Raw genomic sequence first — 21650 nt, 5'->3', positions numbered from 1 at the left:
TGTATCCAGGTCCACACTACTTTCAGAAATACACCCCTCTCTCATGAACAACAGACAGCAGTGTCATCCTTCCCGGCACAGCAGCACGAAACCTTGCAGCAAAACCCCGCGCAGGGGCTCACGAGACGTGGAGCGCCCAGAGCCACGGGCAGCCCCGCAGGGCTGGCGCCCCCGTCCTCAGAGTGCCCCGATTTGTTTGTTTGCTTTCAAATTCTATTCACTGAGCACAGCTTACATACCAACCTGCAGAGCACCACAAAACACAGTTTTACAGTTGTTCTCTGGACTGAAATAAGACTCTCTGTTGCAGGGCCCCTCACAGAAGCCAGCCTCTATTCAACATTTTTCCCAGTTTTTTTTTGAGCTTTTCCAGACACCATCTGATTCCTTGCAGGGCAGCCACTTCCCCCTTCGCAGGGCAGATCACCACACTCTGTGACCTCATGTTTGTCAACACTTCCAAATCAGAAAAAAAAAAATCAATTTCTGATGATTCGGAAAAAAAAAATGAGTTCTGTTCACAGCCTGTGATGACTTTGGCACACATATAAATACTTCTAACATTAAATTCCACTGAATGCTGAAATGGAGAAGGACTTCAAGGGAGCAGAAGAAGATGAAGGCTGCCTCGTTTGTGGCATTTAAGGGATTGCCCCCCTCCTTCAGCCCACATCAAAATCCCAGGCACAGGGGCTCATAAGCAAATGCTCGGCAAGGTAATGCACTGTCAGACAATCCGTAAGCAGTTACTGACACAAAACAATTGGTCAAACTTTAGTTTCCCTTTCAGGCATCATTCACATTTGGTTATCATGGTTATTCTGTGCTTAAACAGAAATATAAAAATTAGTAAAGATTAGCAAACCTCAGGTAAGAAATTAGACTTAGTAGTTTAACTAAAGGTAAGTGTTCACTGGGGCAACCCAACAGTCTCTACTGCTTTAGCCCGTCCTCCTGCTGTTTTTTTCAGCGATATGAAAGGAGAGAGAGATAAGATCCAAGTTCATTATTCTTGACTCCGAATGCCAAAAAATTATTTCCCAAATTCAGATTTCACATCATCACTTCTGCTTCTAGAAACTCTCTTATTTCTGACCTGTTTTGATACATAAGTAAAAATGATGAACGTTGTTGCCTTAGCTGCTGTTGCTTCTGTATATCTGTGCACAATATATATTTTGGTCTGAATTTATTACCATAAGACCTAGGATTATGAAGCTTTTGTTTCATATGAGAAGTTTTGCAACCATATATTTTTATTTATTGTGCAAGTTAAACTGTACAAGGACTTAACTAACTAAACATATATTTTCATGAAATAACCATGGCAACTGAACATACCCATACTGAACATATCCATCTCTTGAACATGATCTCCCACAAGAGTTTCCTTAGCTACTCAGACATCTCCAAGACATTTTCAATCCACAAATAAACTACATATCGTGCTATTGTATATTCTTAAAGATATAATGCAGAAAAATATAAAAACTCTTTCCAAACGGCAATCATACAGGTATTTAAACAACTCATCCAATATATTTAAGAGGAAGAACTTCATCATGACAACAGCTCAGTTTAAAGTAACAACACATGAAAATACCAGGATTTATAGAATGCCTGTTATTATTACATACAAGGCAAAAATTCAACACTTACTTATAATAAGATGGTCCTGTCGGATGTTATAAAGTGCAAAAATATGATATATTTCATATATTGTTTACTTCTCTTATGAAAAAGAGAAGGGTTTTATTGAAATTACTAATTTAGATTTAATATGTGCAACTCCTCTAATTATTTTACTAGTGACTGCCAGGAGAGTCCATCTATAGCTATTAAGATTCAACAGATGAATTCAACAGAGGGCACTTTGGCAGCAGCTTAGAATTAGCCATGCAAGACAAAAGCCGTGCTCACTTTGGAAAATGGTAATAATTGGATGCAATTGGTTTTCTTTTGAATAATGTTGATGTAAACTGTACTGCCTATAACTGACTAGATAAACTTTTTGCTTTTCCCTTTTTTTTTTTTTTTTGGTGATATTCCAGAAAGGCTCAAAAGCAAAACTTCTCATAATAATTACATAAATGCCAATTCTTCCTTAATAGGAACTTATCTGTTGCAGGGCTGTAAGGATTTTTCCCTTTAGTATGGGATTATGTTCTTGTATTTGACAAAACCAAAACAGAATTGTTTTCCAGCGAGTGAAGCCATCAGCATGAAAATTCCAAGGACGATAACTAGTGTTTACCGCTGTGTAACTATTCCATTAGGGAATGAAATGAAAAACTAAAAATAAATAAATGTTTTGGTAGTCTAGAGAAAGGTACGAATCACAAAAGGATTATTTTATGAACAATGAAGGAAATACCAGAATTGTCATGCAGGTAGCGCCTTCCTCCATGGACATCAGAGACTCGGGAACAATTTCTCTGGCAGGAGGATCTGCTACAGATCTGGTCTAGGTGGGAAGGAGGACAAACTGCCTTTCCCCTTCCTGGCTGAGCCAGGAGCCTGCCTGTTACCTCCACTCTGTGTCAGCCAGATAGGCTGGTTTGGCAATTAGCCTAAAACACAAACACTAAAGGCCAATTAGCCTCTTTGGAGGCAAAGGCTAATTGCCAACTTGGGAGCCCAGGTGAGAAAAGTTAGAGCCAATGGCCAACCAGAAATGGTCCTCCAAAGGTTGTGAGGAGACCCAGCTGGGTTTCTTTCTTTCCTCTTGCAGAGTTGTGCTGGGAGCTGAAGAGAACGTGACTCACCTTGAAGGATTATTTTACAATGAGACAGACGGACAGCTTAAATCAATCTCAGGACAATTCCTCCCTCTGCCTAAGGAGACCAAATCCTGAATGCCAGAAGAGAGATTCCACCAACACAAAATGCTCTAATCATCATTTTTGGTGACTTGAAGGGACTACTTGAAGGGACTTTCCATTTTTCTTAGGCAATCAAACATTTACTGGAGCAGAAACTATACTTAAGTCTCCCATGTCTTAGTGGGAACTCTCACTACAAACCTGGACTTGGTCTCTGGATGAAGACAACCCCCAGCAGTCCAGGTTGTGCTTCAGGAAGAATTAGCTAAAACACCATGGGGGTGGAAGCAGGTCCCAGAACACTGCTTGTGTATTTATACAAAGGAAAACTGTTCCAACAGAAGAGGTTAAGAGCACTGAAAGCCTGTACAACCAGTGGGTTAAACAAACCTTGGAGTGCCCTAAATGCTGACTTGTTGGATTCTTCTGTTAATCTTGCCCTTAACATTTTTTTCCCAGCTGAAGTTATTTGGCAGACTCAAGTAGTCTCAAGATGAACAATGCTTCATTTTTTCTAGGAATTTGCTATTCAATTCATTTAAACTTATTTTGCCTCAGTCTACAAGGTCACTTCTGCGCAGTTTCTAAATATTTAACTTGCCTGTCAAGCTATAGATGGGAGCAGAACGGAAGTCTTTTCCCCATGAACGGGCTCAGTTGTAGAGGATAACATCGTCTGTAAACCCAGGCAAGGGACAATTAATTGCCTAAGTCATGATCAGTTGTGTGCCAAGCTGGGTAGCTCTATGGGAGTCATAAGAATGCCATTCTTTTTCCTATTATAGACATAGAAGATATTTTAATTGAGATGATGATCACTAACATAAAAGCCTTTACTCTGTGAAGAACTGATTATCCATGTAGCTAGTGTAGTTTAAAATCATTGAGCTCCTATGTCTTTAGTTTCATCCATTGCAAGTTTTGATCAGTTCAATATTAACCACAGTCCAGCAAGCTGCAAGATAATATGGAAAAAAAAATGAGCTCTGAGACTCACTAAGCTCCCCTTTCCCTTCTTTTATTGTATGATTAGGAAAGTTCAGTGCCTTCAAACTGACATGAAGGTGTTTAATGTCAGAGCTTAATAATACAGCATACATTTAAAAGCATAAATACAACGTTTTTGCAGCTTAAAAAAATATTTCCCCAAGACAAGTTAAAAGTATGTAGCTGTATTGCCTAGTGTTTTGCTGGATATAAAATGACCCTTTAAAGCCTTCTGACATTCTCCTCAGAGCTGAGGATTGAGGCTATAACCTTTTCAAAGCCTTCCAAGGAGCTTCACAATCAACCAACTTTTACAGAGAAAGTTTCATTAGAAGCCAAACACTTATTTTTGATAAATGGGGTTGCAGAGCTGATCTGAAGAACAAGCAGCTATAGGTGCTCCATGACTGCAGGAGACTCGTTTAGTAATCTGAATCCAGCTTCCAACATAGGAAATTCTGATTAAATACAAGATAAGAAATTTTACCATGAGGGGCCCAGGAGCCTCCATCCTTGGAGATATTAAAGCATGACTGGAGCAATGTTATCTAGCTGGACCTGCTCTGAGCAAGAGCTGGACCTCTAGAGCTCCCTCCTAACCTGAATTATTCTATGAAACCGCCTTCTTCCTGCATATTTGCAGTGCTGTGGAGGGGGAAGAATGCTCAGAGCAGCTGTGCTGCCTCTGGATGAGTGAACTCTGGCAACAGGAACTGTCACAATCTCGGATAGACCTGAAACCCGAAACATTGCAGATGTCATCTAGCAAAAACGGGAGGGATTTCTACCCAAATGGAAATAGAATGGGGTGATATGACTACTACTATATCTTTGTAAGGATATAAAAAATGAACACTAGCAATCTCCAGAGTAATTGATAGCTTTGGCTTTATGCTTTTACTCTCCAATGTACCATCCTGTTTTGCCAGTATTTATGGAATTTTTTAATTGCTACTAGCATATGGTGAAGAATAAATTACTATCACACTGGAAGCAAAAGAGAACACAGGAAGGAGACTGAGTCAAAGTCTCTATATGATGATTTTGCAGCAGTAAAATTTACAGACATCTGCTGCTGAGGTCCATCCTAAAGGCACAAACTAATATATTCTAAATACGTAACAGACAATTACTCACACTTACTATGTTACTGAATATTGAGGTTATTGAATAAGGAGAAGAAGTTCCTGCATATTGCCTATTAAACAAATGAAGATATTCATTCTCCTGTGTATAATATTTAAACTTCCTCCTTATGTTTATCAACAATATTGCCTAAATCATTGCCTAAAACCAGAGCCCAACAACAGGCAAAAAGGGAATCAGATCATCCTCACCAAGAGCTGTTAAAGGCCTCCAGTGCTGAATATACAAAGTAATAGTAGCTTCAGTGGTTTTTAGAAGGCATTCCCGTGGCAACTTACCTAAATATAAAAATAAACCACTTTCCAAGAAGGAACAAAACAATCCATTTGGTATAAGTCAGCATTACATAAACTTATGCAATAATATAATAAGTAATCTGGAAGAGCATGATGTAAGTACTGGTTCCCTGTTTACTCCTCTCCCATTCTGAAATCCCTTTTCCTCAACTGAAGACTTTTCTCCACTCTTTAGTATGCACCGAGCAATCCTCACCTCCCTAGGCTTCAACAGAGAAGTCACCGTCTCATTTTGCTATTAACAGTATCATTTTGTTTCTGGCAGCACTGCAGGTCCTGCAGACACCAGAGCGGAGCTGTCGGTTCTGCAGCTATTCCGCGGAGGCCGGCGGCGGCCGCGCCATTTCAAAATCCCCTTTTCTTTTTCTCTACAGTTTCGTCAATCAAGCCAGCCAATTCTGTGCCACACACTGCCAGCCTGCGTGGTTCGTTAGAAACCTGGCTAGCAGACATGCTGGTGACATTTCTTGCGCTAACATTCAGGAGAGGCTGCTTCTCCTTGCCCCACTGATGCTTGCCAAGTCTCATTTCTCCTTACACAGAATGCACATGAAAGGTTTTTTTCCCTATCTTTTTTTTTTTTTTCCAGAAGTGTTGTGCTTTTATCAAAAGGAAACTGTCATTAATTTATCTCTATCCAGGTGTAATTTCTCCAGGTGGGAAACATTTTCCAGCTGGAGATTGCTGGAATACAGCGCATTCCAGCTGATCCTCACACATCCAGAGGTCCCGATGTTGATGGTGGAAGCAGATTACTGCAGAGCTGCTTCCACTGACAGGAACAGGCAGCACCACCCAGGATAATCCACATGTGCTGCTTTTATTCACATTGCTAATTTCGCAAGGAGGCTGATCAGGCCGTCAGTTCTGCTCCCTGGGTCAACTCAGCCCATAATATATCTGGTGAGAGCAGCAAAGCAAGCGCCTGTTCACACACATGATAATTTCACAATCACTGCCTTCTAGAAAGGGAATTGTGGCTACTCAGTGGAAGAAACAGTTGGAGCTTTTTCTTTTCCTTTGATGAATGGATACCAAAAAAAATCATCTACAAATGATCATTTTCACCTTTGCTGTATCCAATAAATAAGTCTTCCTGGGAACATACTGACCAGCGCCTGGGCAGTCAGGGGCAGTGAGCTCTTGACTCAGCTCAGACTTACTGCTCCCAAAGCTTTGGAGATTGACAGCTTCCCACAGCTGAGATACCTGTCAGATGAACATCTAAGAGGTCTAGCAAAGACGAAGCCTTCAAAAAGAATCTTAATAAGGAATTCAGTGATTTCTGTGAGGAAAAAATTTAAAAAGACAGAGTATCAAAAGGTGTTTATTAGTAGACCCTACTTTGTTTAAATAATCTCCTTTACGGGTCTCTAAAATGCTCTTTCAAGAAAGATTATAAAACAAACTGCTTCCACAGAGCAAATTATGAGAAACACCCATATCAGTCTTATAAGGGTCAAACTTTGGAGAGATGCTGGAGGGGCTCCATCAGAGGGAAAACTGTTGTTCTTTAGCACTGCACAAGACATTGGAAAAGGAATGTGAAAGTGCACGATTCCCCAAAAGCACCTCCAGCGACCTCCTGTGACTCACAGAGGCTCAAAAAGTGCAGATTCAACTTTTCAAGAAGGTTGTTTGAATTACTTAATCCCTGTTCCCTGGTTGGTGATCAATGGGGACCAACAACAAAGAAGGACTCGAGCGATGTCAGCGAGGTTACGAGGTCTGGGGTATTTCATGACAGTTGATTCCTTGCTCGTAAACGAGTTGTGAGAGCAGAGAAATATTTTATGGCTTCTTTTATCTGCTCAGCACAGACCCCAGGACCATTCTCACCCTCTCCACATTGCCTTGTCTTCTGACAAGAACAAGGAGGTTCCCGGGAGTCTTTCCTGCTTCCAGAGCAATGGATGAAACAGAGTCAGCGCAAAGGCAGGGCTCAGGACTTTGAAACATTTACTGAGGTCCTCTGGGCTGGGCTGATGCGAGCAGACCCACCCGTGAGACCTGCTCAACACTTGCTTTGCTCATATGATCACTGGAACCAGCTTTAATTGGAGTGAGGAAAAAAAGAAGAGGAATCTTTCAAAACAGCTTTTAAAAAGCCCAGCGTTCTTTCTTCTTTTTTTTCCCCCCCAAGAATTTAAAAGTCAGAGAAGAAATATCGGTAAACCAATGATAGATGTTGAAAGATGTGGCAGATTTAGTCAAAAAATCTCTTTTTTCCTTTGTAAAGCTATGGAAGTTGCACAGCACGGAGGGCGGTGCCTGCCCCGCGCGGCCGCCCAAGGCTGCGGCCTCCCTCCCTCCCTGAGGCGCCAGCGGCCCCGCGGCCGGGCCTGCCCTCCTGGGGACGGCTGCCACCGCAGGGACCCGGCTCCTGCCTTCGTCCCGGCCCAAACCAGCTCCTTTCAAGGTGCATGCGTATCTCTGCATTGCAGTCTGCACTTTAAATATACCCCAAAGACAAATTTAATCTCTTTGATTTAGCTTTCCCTCAATAATTTAGTCACACACCTCCTTACGCAGCAGAGCCACTCACTCGCACAGACAAACAAACAAATGAAGGAATGAAAACCTGTGAATTAATCAAGCTATTTCCCTGAAGAGTCTGAAAGAAGAAAGCCAGAGAAATTGTAAATGATATTTCTATTTGGGAGGCAGCTGGATTTCATCATGATGGGGCCATCCAAACATATAAATATCTGAGATGAGAGGGAAGAAGATGGAATGAAATGGATGGAAACATTTGTGCTGTCACTAAGATGAAAGAACAAAGTTGTGGGCGCAACAGAAAATGATTCTTTAAAGTAGGACCATATCCTTAGCATCATATTTAATATCCCTTGTAACAACCTTCCCAGAAACTATTCTTGATATTCTCAAACTTAAATCTGAGCTTCTCTTCTACTGCAACAGTACGTCAATATATAATAAATAATGCTACCCCCAAAAGTTAACTAACATGGTTGGCAGCAGCCCGGGTGAAGCCTGCAGTTCATTTGGTACTTGGCAGCATTGCCCACTTGAACACCAACGTAGCTACTTGACCATTCAAATGGTTCCCTACTTTTAATTATAAGCCTCTGACTTCAAAATATACTTATATAAAATACATTCATTTCTATTCTACGTATGACAAATGTAGTCCCAGAATGAAGGTCCAGGCTGCTACTACATGTAAGTGGAATAGGATCTTCATTCTTCAACTCAGAAATGTCTCATTTTATCAATACTCTCTCAGCAGATATATTCTGCCCTCTACACTGAATTCCAGGTACACATGATACACAATTAATGTTTAAGATGAGCAAACAAGAGAGTGAACTTATTTTTACAGTAAGGCTTTTTCCTAAAGAAAGAATATTAATCATATTAAATTAATCCCAGAAAGTTAAACTAAACAAAAAGTTAAAAAGAGGAAAAACTGTTCCCTGGGAATTTTTCCAGATTGCAAAATTTGCAGAATGTCTGAGAAAAAGTGATTTACAAAAAAGAAAAAAAAAGAAAAAAAAAAAAAACAATTATAGCAGTTCCATGAGTGATGGTGTATGTGAAATAGGTGGTTTATAGTATAAGGCATATTCTTTGGAGCTGAAACTCCTTTTTTGACCATGGTAATTACAGAATTTTCTACTGAAAGAGACGCTTCATCAGAAAGGCAAATTCCTTTTTTGCGGGTAGAAGATATATTTCAAAAATTGGCATCCAAACAGGGTATTTATTTGAGTTAGGCATCTAAAGGAGCCACAGTTGTGACGGCCATTAACCACCCATTATTTGGGAGCAATACACTTACAAATCTGGTATTCAGCTTACGCTTGCAGAAAAGAAATAAAAATAAAGCATTTGGGATTTATCACTATGCAGAAGTAGACCCCTAAATAAGGAGTCTGAGATGGTACTGCCTATTTGTCTGTTGTCAAGCAATATCCAAACCAAGAGCCAAATTGCATTAACCATTCCATTAATTTAATGCTGCTTCTCCTGGATTCCATGTGAGAGCAAAGGTCAGAGTGGTCTGCGTCTAAATGTTTAGAAGTTTGATTATGGAAATAAGACAAAATGCTAACAACCATGGCCTGAGTTCAAACCTTTAAAAAAGATAACACTCACTTATCTCTCTATTGTGTGTGCCTCCTTTTATCTTTTCACAGTCCTTTCCCTCTCTGATCTGCAGAGGTGATCTTTCCGGCCTGTTAAATCATCCTTATCAACTCTCCTGAATGCAATAACCTGTTTGGCACATTACTGATCTTTTAGGATTTGTATTTCATATATTGTGTTCCTATTTTTTTCCCCCCAGTAGCTAACTCCAGAACTCAGAATTGCTGGATAACCACTTGATTTCACAATTACTTTGTGCTAAGGGTTGGGTTTATCTGTGTGATTCTCTGTTGTAAAACTAACAAAAAGAAACTCCGAAAGTGGAAAGATAAACCACCTTGCTTCTCTTTCTCCCTCTCTCTGTGTCACACACACACACAGAGTTCATTTAATTAAGCACACTGCATTTCAGAGGGGAAATCAGAAGAATTCTTCTGGAGCCTCAGCTTCAAGATGTTTAAATAGAACAGAATTCTGCATATATCAGATAAATTAATTTAGATCCTCGCTCTGTCCATCCTCCATTTCGTTACTGTGCTGCAGGCTAAGCTTTGTGTGCTGTTTGTGGAAGGAAGTCTACAAGGCCCAACAAGAACCTGCACGGTTAGAAAGGGTGCCCGGGATTGCCCATTTAAACGTTAACTGGGCTGCAGGAGAGCCAGGGCTGTGCCCCGTGCCCGGTCTCCCCCTGGCACTAGGGTTATGGACATGGGCAGAGAGGATGGGCTGCGACTTCAGTGCCTCACGGTCACTGCCAAGTCCCCTGCTGAAACAGGCATCATCCCCTATCAGTGTGAGATGAAAAGCTGGTTCTCTGCAAAAGCAAGATTTCAGACTACAGCTGTTTGCACAAAACTGCTATTGAATTTCTCCAGCAGGATTACTTTCTTGTTATTTTTAAATACATTCTTTTTGGTAGTAACACCATTTCATTTAGATTCTTACATACAAAAACAAATAATTAAAAAAAAGTCAATTCTGTTTTCTTCTTGAAAAAAGAAAGCCTTTTGAATGTATTGACTGTATTTTCAAACTACTAGGATGAAACAGCAAAAACACTTACTAAGCAGTAAATCTATCTATACGCTCATAGACCCACAGATAGGTAGATTCATATACAGAGGGGGAATTCATTGCCTAATGGCACCCTGATCTTCCAAACTCAGTTTAAGGAGGTAATGAGACCTAGTGACCCTGAGTCTTTCCAAGACTGTTGTCTAAAATGTTAAGGCACAAACAACCGACAAATGAAGCAGTGGTGCCCTGGGTGATATTTAGAGTGCCAATCCTCCAAACGTTTGTGTTTGTAGTGTTTTATTTCCCCTCCCACCCATATAAACTCTTAACCCCTGCTACTCAACCCACATGCAATTTGCCCATTTACCTAATTCCTACAGCACCATCCCTCCTCAGAGAGCAGGACCTGCCCACTGCTCATTACACCTGATTAATTCTTACCTATTTTCTAATGAAAATTTCTATTTTCTACCAGTCTCCTCGGCATAGTCCTGATTTTGGACTCTGGTCACCACCTGGGCATGTTGCCAGGAACAGGGTTTGGCTTGATAAGAGGCCCCTGAAGGCCTTGGAGCAGCTTTCACGCCGTGTGGCTCTAGTTCTGGTGGGTCCACATGCTGCCTTTCAGCACCCACTCACTCCTGATAACACCCAAGTGCTTATTGCCAGGCTGGGAAGGAATGCACTGTAATTATAATACTTGGCATATATTTAATTAGCTCTTCTATGCATTAGAGAGATTTTGCTCCTTACCATAGTCTTATCCAGTCACTAGACTGAACACGCAGCCCGGGGATCTGAGGACTTCATCTGACCCCACATGGTGCACCAGAAAGCTGCAGAGAGACCAAGATACACACACTTTAACCACACAAATAGTCTTATGCACTGCAATAAAGATACTGGCATGAAAAGAAATACTAAGAATTTGGCTCAACATAGAAAATTTCCATCAAATATATCAGGTTTTCCAGCTCTTCTAAAATAAAAAAGCACTTTGGATTTCCTTAGTATTTATGACAATATAAGCAAAGTCTCAGTAGCTCCCCAGAAAAGCTGAATTCTTCATATTCACAGTGCTATAAACAGGGCTTCATATATTCATCGACAGGGCTTCCTATGTGATTATTTAATACCATTAAAAATAGAATTTTTGTATTTTACCATTTTTGTGTCAAGTTCTACAAGTTTTGTGTCAAGTTGAACTGTGGGGTAGTAGTACAAGAATAATTTAGAGATAAATTAGCATAATAATTAGAAGCCTAAAAGTCTTCATAGTGTTTTTAATATTTATGCTTGATAAATATCGTGCTGTCAGTTTATACAGTATAAAGTAAAACTTAATGTTAGAAGGTTATTAACATAAAATTTGCATAATGAGTTAAAAGCAAAACACAAAGGTAATCAAAAATAACAAAGGTTGTTTCCATTGCCTCTCTCAAAGGGCATACTTTACACCCAAAAATCTGTGTTCTGGAAAACAAATTTAATTTAAATTAATTATGAGGTTCTATTTTAACTGTGAAAAATGGATATCTTTTAACAGTTCTTCTAGAAGCTGCTTTTTTGTCCCTTGCAGACTTCTTTCATACACTTAAGCCACTGAGAGAATGAGATCGCTTTGGTGACATTGCTTGGGAAAGGTGACTTTAAAAGAAAGGACACATCTCCAGTGTAGCAAGACAATTTAGCTCTGAGTTAGTAACAGACAAAGGTGTCAACTGAAGAGAGGACACAGACTACAGAAGCAAGCCTTGAGACACTAACAAAATACAAAGACAAATAATCAGCAATAGGTAAATGATACTATCTCTACCAGCAGAACTATCGGCCAAATTACTTTGGTAAATTTTAAATTACATGTGAACATAACACTTAGCAACACGCCTCAAAGACCATGAAGCTCAACTCCATTATCAGATACTTGTCATTTACTTTTGCTGACTTGCACAGCTCTCTATCATACCCCAATCTGTCTTCCCAACCAAAGTTTGTCCTGTGCTGGTGAAACTCATGGCTTTCTACTTGTCTTTGACCCAAGGACAAGGCCATGGCAGAGGGGACAGGGAAGACAAAGATGCTGCATCCTTCCCAGGGCTCCTCTCACATGACCCAAATCCAGTTTACAAGGGAAAATGTTATGTGAGGGGTTAAACATCACCAAGGGGCGATGCTTTAAAACTACTGTGTCACTATTCTTTGAGGATAAATATAAGAAGCAGTTAAATTCTCTTCTGCTATCAGACACTGAAACATGAGCAGACATTTATCACCCCACGGCACGGCACGGGAATGAAGAGCATCCCCCGGCTTTGCTCTGAGAAGGTTTGTCTGTGAAAGACAAAAGAGGAGAGAAGCTTAAGATGGAGACACCTTTAGGTGCAGGCATTTAACTTTGCAAGGGATAAAGGTAGCTGGAAGAGACTCCAGGACAGAGTTGTCTCCGTTATGTCCTCTTCTCCTTCCCCTGTCTCTGGAGCGCAGAGCAAGGGAGCCGGCATGGGGCTCCCCATGGCCGGAGGCCTCGCGAAGCACCCGGGCAGTAAGTGCTTGTGTGGCCACCTCTGCGACGCCCTGTGAAACAACCCTGCAAGCACAGGCTGGCACCAAGGGCAGCTTGGAGGATGTCCCCCCTCCACGCTGAAGCATTAGGGACCAGCACGTCCAAGGCAGTAAGCAGCCTGCAGCAAGGCCACCTCCTGATCTGCCCCTGCTCCGTCCGCCCTGCTGCCCAGAAGAGCAGCTACCCCGAGTGCCCTCCTGGAGCTGGAGCGGCAGCAGCCGCCCCGACACCCCTGCGGGCTCCAAGGATGCAGCTCCGACATCTGCACAGGTCACATTTTTTTCTGGCTGAAAAAAAAAAAAATCACATTCTTAACATCTCTCCTGGGGTTGGTTCAAGGAGGTCTAAAGTCTTTCACAAACCCAGATCTCCGTGGCAACATTTACAGTAAAATACAGTTTGGGATTATTGTTTTTCTGAAACACTTTGTTTTCTAAGGTCCCTGTACAGTGTTAGTCATCAGAGACAGTTCTTCTTTTATGCTGAAAATCCATGATCCTTTTCTCTCCGCCAGTACATGCAAGATATACTAATTGCCAATGTAAGGACTTTAGAAGAGATCTGGAAATAACAGAAATAAGCCTTCAAACAGGCATAGTAATTATGCAGACACAACAGATGCTAATAACAATTTTCATTCCTGTGGAAAAATGATTAAGTTTAAAAGTACAATAACAAAGAGGCATAAGAAAAGTGCAAGGGGGCGTGGACGGCAAGTGGGAACGTATGTGTGATCACAATTGCTGATTTAAAAAGAACTTTCACACTGGAATAATCTCAAAAACATCTCCTCAAATAGCAATCTGTTCACCTTTCATGTTGTTTTCCTACTTGTTGTTACCCCCGATTCTCCTAGCTACTAAAGTGATTTGAATTTTCATACCAGTTTTCTGGCATAGGCAAAAAGTCAGACGAGTTGCAAAAACAGAGTCCCGAGTACCTGTTTGCTCGTAATTCTTCACAATGCTTAAAATATTTGCCTCAAGAATCCTGCGCAAACTGAGTAGTTGTCAAATTTAAAATCTTCCCGGGGCAGGGTGTTGTTTTCCACTCAGTGCCCCAAACCCCTCCACACAATGTGTTATGTTAGGTTTCAGTGCAGAAGCTTTTATAAAGCTGCAGCGACACAAACAAACCCCAAAGAGCCAAATCTTCAACTTACCCCCAAGTGCTTAATGCAATGAGTGGTTGAAAGCTCATAGCTCCACTTGTGCCACTGGTTGGCTTCCTACCAAGTTCAAGAAATTGTTGGTTAAATTAATTATAGTTCTGGGCCATCTCTCCCATTAATCAGTCTTTCTTGTGAGCACTTACTGCTGAATAAACTGTGACATAACCCATTAACTCAACACAGGTTTGCCAGAAGTTATAGGTGCTTTGAGATCCATAGGAATGAAAGGTGCCATATAAATCTAAGGCATTGTCATCGTTTGATGCTCCTAATGCCTGCACTGAAGTTACCTTAACGATTATGGGTTGATAGCACAGTCGTTTCTGTTGGAAGTCAGGACTGCAATTTCATTCCGAGATCAAACAGGGAGATGAACTGGCTGGTGAGGTGCCGAGTCTGACATTAAAGCAGAGACACTGGCAAGGGATCCCAGAACCGAAGTATTTATGGAGCTGTCCTTTACAACATAACAGAGAGGAACAATCTGGGTGAAGAATTTTCAAACTAAACCATTTTTCTCCAAACGTCTGCACAAAAAAATCGCCTAGCAAACTCCACTGCACTAAGATAGAAAGATTTGCCCCCACATTCAATATTTCTTTGAGAATGGTGCACATCTTCCCTTCACACAGCAAGTCCCAGAAGCTACTGAAGGAAAAATGACTTAGTCCTCACCTTACGAATGTCCCAGGAATCCTGTCAACTACTTAATGACCCAGAGGACATGCAGGCATGAGGAGATACCAGAGCTAGCTTCAAAACAGGCATGGCTAGCAGTGTCTTACGGTAGCGTGCAGTTCAGTAGGGGAAATTTGCATTTAAACAGAATTACATGGAATTCCTTTCACCAAAACTGCCCTGCTAGCCTGGACAAAGCTCACCAGTGCAAAGGGACTTGGTTTGTACAAGCTGAAGCACAAGCCAGATGCCACCTCATGGACAATTCCACAACAATTTAAGGAGGGCTGTGTTCTGCACTAACCTTGTCCATGCACTAACCCTGGAAGGGCAGATCAAGTCCCAGAGCACTCGCACGTTGCGACTTTTCCACCATCTAGTGGCTAAAAAGTTACAGATAATAAAAACTCTATAAAAACTCTTAACAGTCCAGTACCATGTGGAGGTATTTTTATCTTTTGGTGTTACTGAGGCTCCTTAGTTTACAAGGAGATGGACAAACCAAGCTACTTTACAGTTGCTATTTGCCGCTTAAGCATCTCATTCTTCATGATTAAAAAAAAAAAAAAAAAAAAAACTTACTCCTGTGGTTCAAAATGTCAACATTTACAGTAGATTGGACCCAAGGATAAACCCTTGGAATTACATTTGCCAGCAAAACAAAACGAGAGTTTCTCACTTTCATTAAATGTGTTACTACCAGACATGACAAATTACAGTACTTTAGATGTATATATTGGTACTTAAATCACTGTGAGCTGTTCTACTCAAGAAAGGAGAGGATGGACATCACAGTAGAGAGATCAGAGGAGAGTTACGTGGTTCTGTGAGGCTCTGGGCAGCATTAGGGCAGATTTGGGAGCTTCTGGGCAGCACCTCTGCGCGCGCCGCTCCGATCACAGCCGGGCCCTTGCGCACGGGCGCCGCGGGTGCAGCCACAGACACCCGCGGAGCTGAACACTCGGTCAGTGCTTGGGACTGGGAGAAATGCGCTCTGAAGAGGTAACAAGGCCTTTCCTCTTTTTTGTTTATGGCAAGTGCTTCTTTTAAATATATCCGTCAAGTAAGTGGCCTACAACTGCTCTGTAAGCATATACAAAGACTAGGTATTAGCATTTCTGGTATTTACTGAGATTAATCTGGAGACTGTTTACAGAAAGTGATAAAAATAAGACACTGATCTGGCTTTCTGCTGCTCTCTGGCATACTTAGCAAGAAAAACACATGAAGTGCTCGGTCATAATCTTTTCTGTGACAGATTTTTATGCGAGTTAAAAAGTACAAAAAAGAAGTTGTTTTTCAAAAATGTTTCAGTAGCTTGTAATGTAAGCAACAGCCAGCATGAGTAAATAGCTCCTTTCTTTTACATTTACAAGCAAACTGCACCACGCTATTAGGCCTCTCAGCTGCATGCTCGTGCTGGAAGAAGCAGTGAAAGGAGAACACATTTTTCATGGGTGGTGTCACCTAGAGAGGTTAATGCTAAAATACCCACAGGCTCTCTCTGAGAAGAGTCACTGAACAGCAAAGACTGTTTAAGAAGACAGAGTGATACGACAAATAAATAGATGCCCCCTGTTACACGCACCTATCCATGCTAGATAAAGGCTTAAACTGGTTTTAGAACTCTCCACTAATCCAACTCTTCATGTAGGACAAAACATTTAACATCTTGACAGTTAAAGGCAGAAGCATTGCTAAGCCCACAGCATATATCTGTGTCTCCAGTCCAAAGCATAACACGTAAAAAAGTACACACAGTGTTGACTAAGCGCTAATTCAGGAAAAAGCATGGACGGCTCCATTTTTAGTGCATTCCTCTACCTGCCACCAATAGATATGTACTCTGGACATCATTTTCAAGTCCAAAAATAACACAAAATCATCATTTGCTATTAAAAGGTTGTGGTCTTGCACTAGAATCAGTCGGGTCCAGTTTGACTTTGAGTGGTCCGTGGTTCGAAGGAGCTGGTTTCACTCCAAAAAGTAAAAATCCCAAATCATACCATCTTCCATGGTCACATGAACCATGTAAAGTTCTAATTTGAATGGCTTTTTAAAAATAATTGTCAAGTCAGGCTGTCTGCATCTTCGTGTATCTGCATACTGTGGTCACGGATGCATCTTCAGCTCAACAGCAACTTCAGAAACTTCACTGGGTCATGCCGCAAACTTCTCTGCAACTTGTCATGAACTGTCTGAATGAGTATGTATGACTGCTCTTGGGCTACTGCTTGTTTTCACTTGCCAATCTCAGGCAAAGGACATCACTGATCAGACCATTAGCAAGAGCCTCACTTCATTATGCCTCCTACCATTGGTGCTTTCCATGAAGAGGACACCAGGACTCATCAAACTGAGGAGAAAACAGAATCTGATGTAGAGCCATCAAACACTGAGATGTCCCAGGAAGCAGAGGTGAGTATCTGCAACAGAGAAGCTCCTCTTTTGGGAAGGTGCCAACTGACTTGCAGCCCCTTCTCTGCTCACTTCACCAGGTTTTCAAAATAGTAAATGCTACCGGCTTTTTTAACTCCAGTTCTTGTGTGCGACCAAGACTGATTCAGCAGAATTCACTGCTTTTTAATAATGGGTAAAGAAACTAGCAAGTTGTTGCAGATAGTTCAAAAAACAAAAAAGTGGCAGAGCAATAAAGTATTCATTCTGAATTATTTTGCTAAATCTAATATATAGTACCTATACATATGGGAGGTACAAAGACAGAACATTAACAACTTTTAGACATAATTTAGAAATGTTCGTGTCAATTGTATATAATTTTCAAGGTTAATGCCTTTTTGATAGATAATAATGGAACTCCCATTTATCGTAAATATTCTAGTTGTGAAACCTGTCTTATTTGCATAATCATAAATTGCAGTTGAGCAATCCTCAGCATGTGGTTATTCATTTGATGAAAATGTAAATTTCAATTTTATTTTTGTTCAGTTGCATACACACTGCATTTACAGAATATGAGAAAGAGCATTTTAATTTAACCAATGAATTCAGCTCATTACAACCTACCAAGAATGTGGAGTAAATCCAGAATTTTGTGACAAAAAGCATTTTAAGCACTGATTTACAATTAACATATTTTTGGGGTTATTTGTTAACACCCAGAGAAAGTTACTGTGTTTATTCTTACCCAGAAAACTTCCTTTAGGATGTAGGACTGCACTGTCATTTTAAATTTCAAAGTAGTGTAGTGACATTCAAAGTAAAGGCACTCAGTTAACAAACAAATTCCCTCCTCCTCCAAAAAGAAAAAAAAAGTAATTGAAGGGAGGCACTTAAAACTAACACTGAGCAAAATCTCAGAAATAAAATGGCTGTTTGTCCTTGGGACCAGAAGGAGACACTGATGTGAGACACCGATGTGACAGTCTCCTGCGCATGCCGGCCTGACTGCACTGGGTAACTGGGAACACGCTGCTTTTTCACCTGCAGACTGACACGTTGCATAGAGCCACTGCTGAGAGCCACCAGCCACGAACGGCCCTGCAGGCCTGGGGCAGCCGAGGACGAGGCAGAGATTTTCCAAGCCGCAGACGAGAGCGTCCGGCAGAGCCCGCGATCCTCCCAGGGACCATTGAGGTGACTGAAATTAATTTGCTCTAACATTCTAACTCCTAATTAAGCCAAGTTCATGATCTTTATGGAAGTGAAATAAAGCTTAGAAAGATGAGCAAGTCCAAACATTTTGAGTTCATATAAGTAAAATTTCTACCAAAGCAACTTTGGACTTAATTAAAAATGTATTTCATAATCACAGTAATGGGCCCTTAATTCGATAAATTATTTTTATTACATATCTTGGGAAGATTAACCTGGATTCCATTTCTCTTCAGAGGTAGCACAAGTATAAGTAATTAAACTTCAACTATGATAAAATCTACCATTATAATTCCAAGACTGCCTTGCTTCCTCCAACCCTTCTTTCCCCTGCTCCAAAAAAACGAGTATTCCTCTCGGTCACTTAGCTGCAGTCGCTGCTTTTCCCTTACTTAGGTATAGGTTATCTCTAGAAGCAAATATACAACTACACAGTCATCTGTGCTTGTTTGCACTAGGCTAAGGCAACTATGGCCTGGGTTATACCTGATCTGACAAGGTCTGATACAAATGAGCTCAGCTATTTGGATGGCAATATGTGCTACAAGCCAGTAATTATAACAGGAACAAGTGTCCCTACCAAGCACTAGAAGAGCTGACCTGGAAACACGAAAGACATTCAGAAAAGGAGAGTGAAATATGTATTTTCTTCTGCCTTCACTCCAAAACTGAGGAGATTCGCACTCACAAAACCTTGTCCTTTGAGCAACTCATATCTGAATTCCATTTGCTTTTCCTGACACATCTCATAAAATTCTGAGTATATTTCAGGCAAAACCAATGAATTTTGACTACTGCCACACAGGAGGAATATTGATTACATGTATTTTGCTGGTAAATAAAGTGCTTTGTTTTCTTAAAAATGAGCAGTTCCATGGATGCAATGCAACAAATTTACAAAACCGGAGTCATCACTGAACTTCTCTGCAGGATATTTTATATGTATACCAAACATAGGTATATTTAGGCACAGGATGCAAAACCCTAATCTTCTCTGAGATAGAGTTAGTGCCATGATTCTGTCACCCGCAGAAGGAAACTCTAAACCAAAGCCACAGTGTAACTAGCGACACGCGAGGGGCACGTTCTGGAGGGAGGAAACCTCCAGAAGGGGCGAGCGCTGGCCTGGTTCTGCGGCCTCGCCAGGTGCTCTGCAGCCTCGCGGGCCGGTTCTGCAGCCTCGCGGGCCAGTTCTGCAGCCTCGCGGGCCGCCCGGTGCCGAGCGCAGCCCCGTGCGGCTGCCCCGTCCCTCCCGTGGCACCCAGCACGCGCTCCGAGACGAGCGGGCAAGGTTAGCGGGGAACCGAGCGGTGGCATCTAAACGTTGAGTGATTTTTCGATGCTCCGCCCCGCACTGTCTTGCAGAGAGCAGAAATAAAGGTGAGGTTAAAGGAAGAGTTCATAAAATCTCATAACCTATCGCTTTGGGGGACAGCGTGATCTGGCAGGCTGAGCCAAGAGCTCTGAGTACAGCTCCTTATGTTCCAGCTCTAAGCATCTCCTCTTCAATTAAGACAACTCGATTAATGCCTACATGTCTCCTACCTATTTAATGACAGCACCATTAGTCCGGACCATAATGCACAATGCAAACACATGCACGAAAGAGCAAACGGGGACCATATGAAAATAACGCAATGCTGCTGATGTCAGAATCAAAAATGAAATAAATAAAAACGTTTCTCTTGCTGTTTGCATTAGCAGCTTCAGCTATCACCAGGGGATTAAAAAACACACTGTAGCAGTAATTCAACCAGTGGTTCAACAACTTAATCGACAAAACATGTTTAAATGCCTAAGTTTTTATATCACATGAAAAAAAAGGGAACATTTCCAAGCCAGCAAAGCCTCCTACATGCCAAGCAGAGAACAAGTCAAGCCCCTGTTTCCATCAGCTCCTGCTGGACCCAACCCTCACATACAGAATCACAGAACGTGGTGCCCAAAGGCGCTGCGCCGCAGCCCAGGAGGTCACAGGGTTTACACCAGCCTTTCGATTTACTTGCTTGCTTGTTTGTTTATTTCTGCAGATTATTATTTGTATTAGGTCTGGCTTTACAATGCATTTCATGATAATGAATTAAAAAACAAAACAAACCCCTGCTGATTAGCAGCTGCCCTTCCGACAACCCTCTCTAGGAAACTCAGAAACCGCTTAAAGAAAGAAGAGGTAATTGCTTGAGGGAAGACTGAGGCAGATTCTCACATAAGAATCCCCATGAAATGCTTCAGTATTTATAAATGTAAGGCATCCACAGGGCAGTTTTTTGTTATATTTTTAAGGGACCAGCACTCTATTTAATTCTGTGTGTGAATAATGGGTCATTTTCTCCCTCTCGTGCTCCATTACTGTTGTTTGGCATTCTGAACACAAATTATTTGTTAGATTCATTCCAGAAAGATGAAGGACGGCCCCTTCCTGAGGATGTTTAAAAACTAGGAAACAAGGAAGGAATAGGAAACAGAGGGAAACTATATTTCTGTTTTAATATCTTGAGTCCAAATCAATTGAAGACCAAGGTACAAAATTTGTTCCAAACTGAAGAACAGATCTTCAGCTGGTCCGAACCGCAGCGACGCCAGCTGACCAGATCCAACTGCTGTAGCCCTGACTTTCAGCACATCCTATCAAATGCTGTCAGCAAATTCATTACACTACCAAAAACCCAATGTATTATAAGCCATAAATACCAAAGGATGGGAATACTACATCCCAAATCGCTGACACATTTCTGTCAGACTGATTTCTTTGAGTCCAAACAAACCTCAGCAAAGATTTTGTCATTAACAGCTCTAACTTCCTCTGTGAAGCGCTGAAATTTTTCTAGGCTGATATATTCTTCATGAACTATGTCTTGAAATATCACAGACATAAATTTCAACATTACTTTCTGCTACGTTCAGAAATAAATTGAAAAACTTGTTTAAAATAAGAAGTTAAATTACCAAAACAAGCCTACATTTTAGGGGCAGTAAAGGGTATTCTGGTGGTTCTCATGTCGCTGATTTTTTATGCTGCTGTCCCACCATGCCGGTACCACCACACTCCAGCATTAGTTACGAGGCAAGCAGCACAGTTATTCAAATGTGACCTATTTTTATCTTAGAGACAGGCTTTCAATTCTGAACACTGCCTTTACTGAAATGAGAATGAACTTTTAATAAGATCTAAAGATAATGTGCTAAGACCACAGAGACAAACATATCCCCTGTAACAGCTCATACGTTTCCTGTAATAGCACATA

This window comes from Tinamus guttatus, unplaced genomic scaffold, assembly GCF_059628265.1.
Source record: "Tinamus guttatus ecotype Peru unplaced genomic scaffold, ASM5962826v1 Tinamus_guttatus_pri_ptg000389l, whole genome shotgun sequence".
NCBI lineage: Eukaryota > Metazoa > Chordata > Aves > Tinamiformes > Tinamidae > Tinamus > Tinamus guttatus.
The sequence above is the reverse complement of the archived record's forward strand: the minus strand, read 5'-3'. Positions refer to the sequence as shown.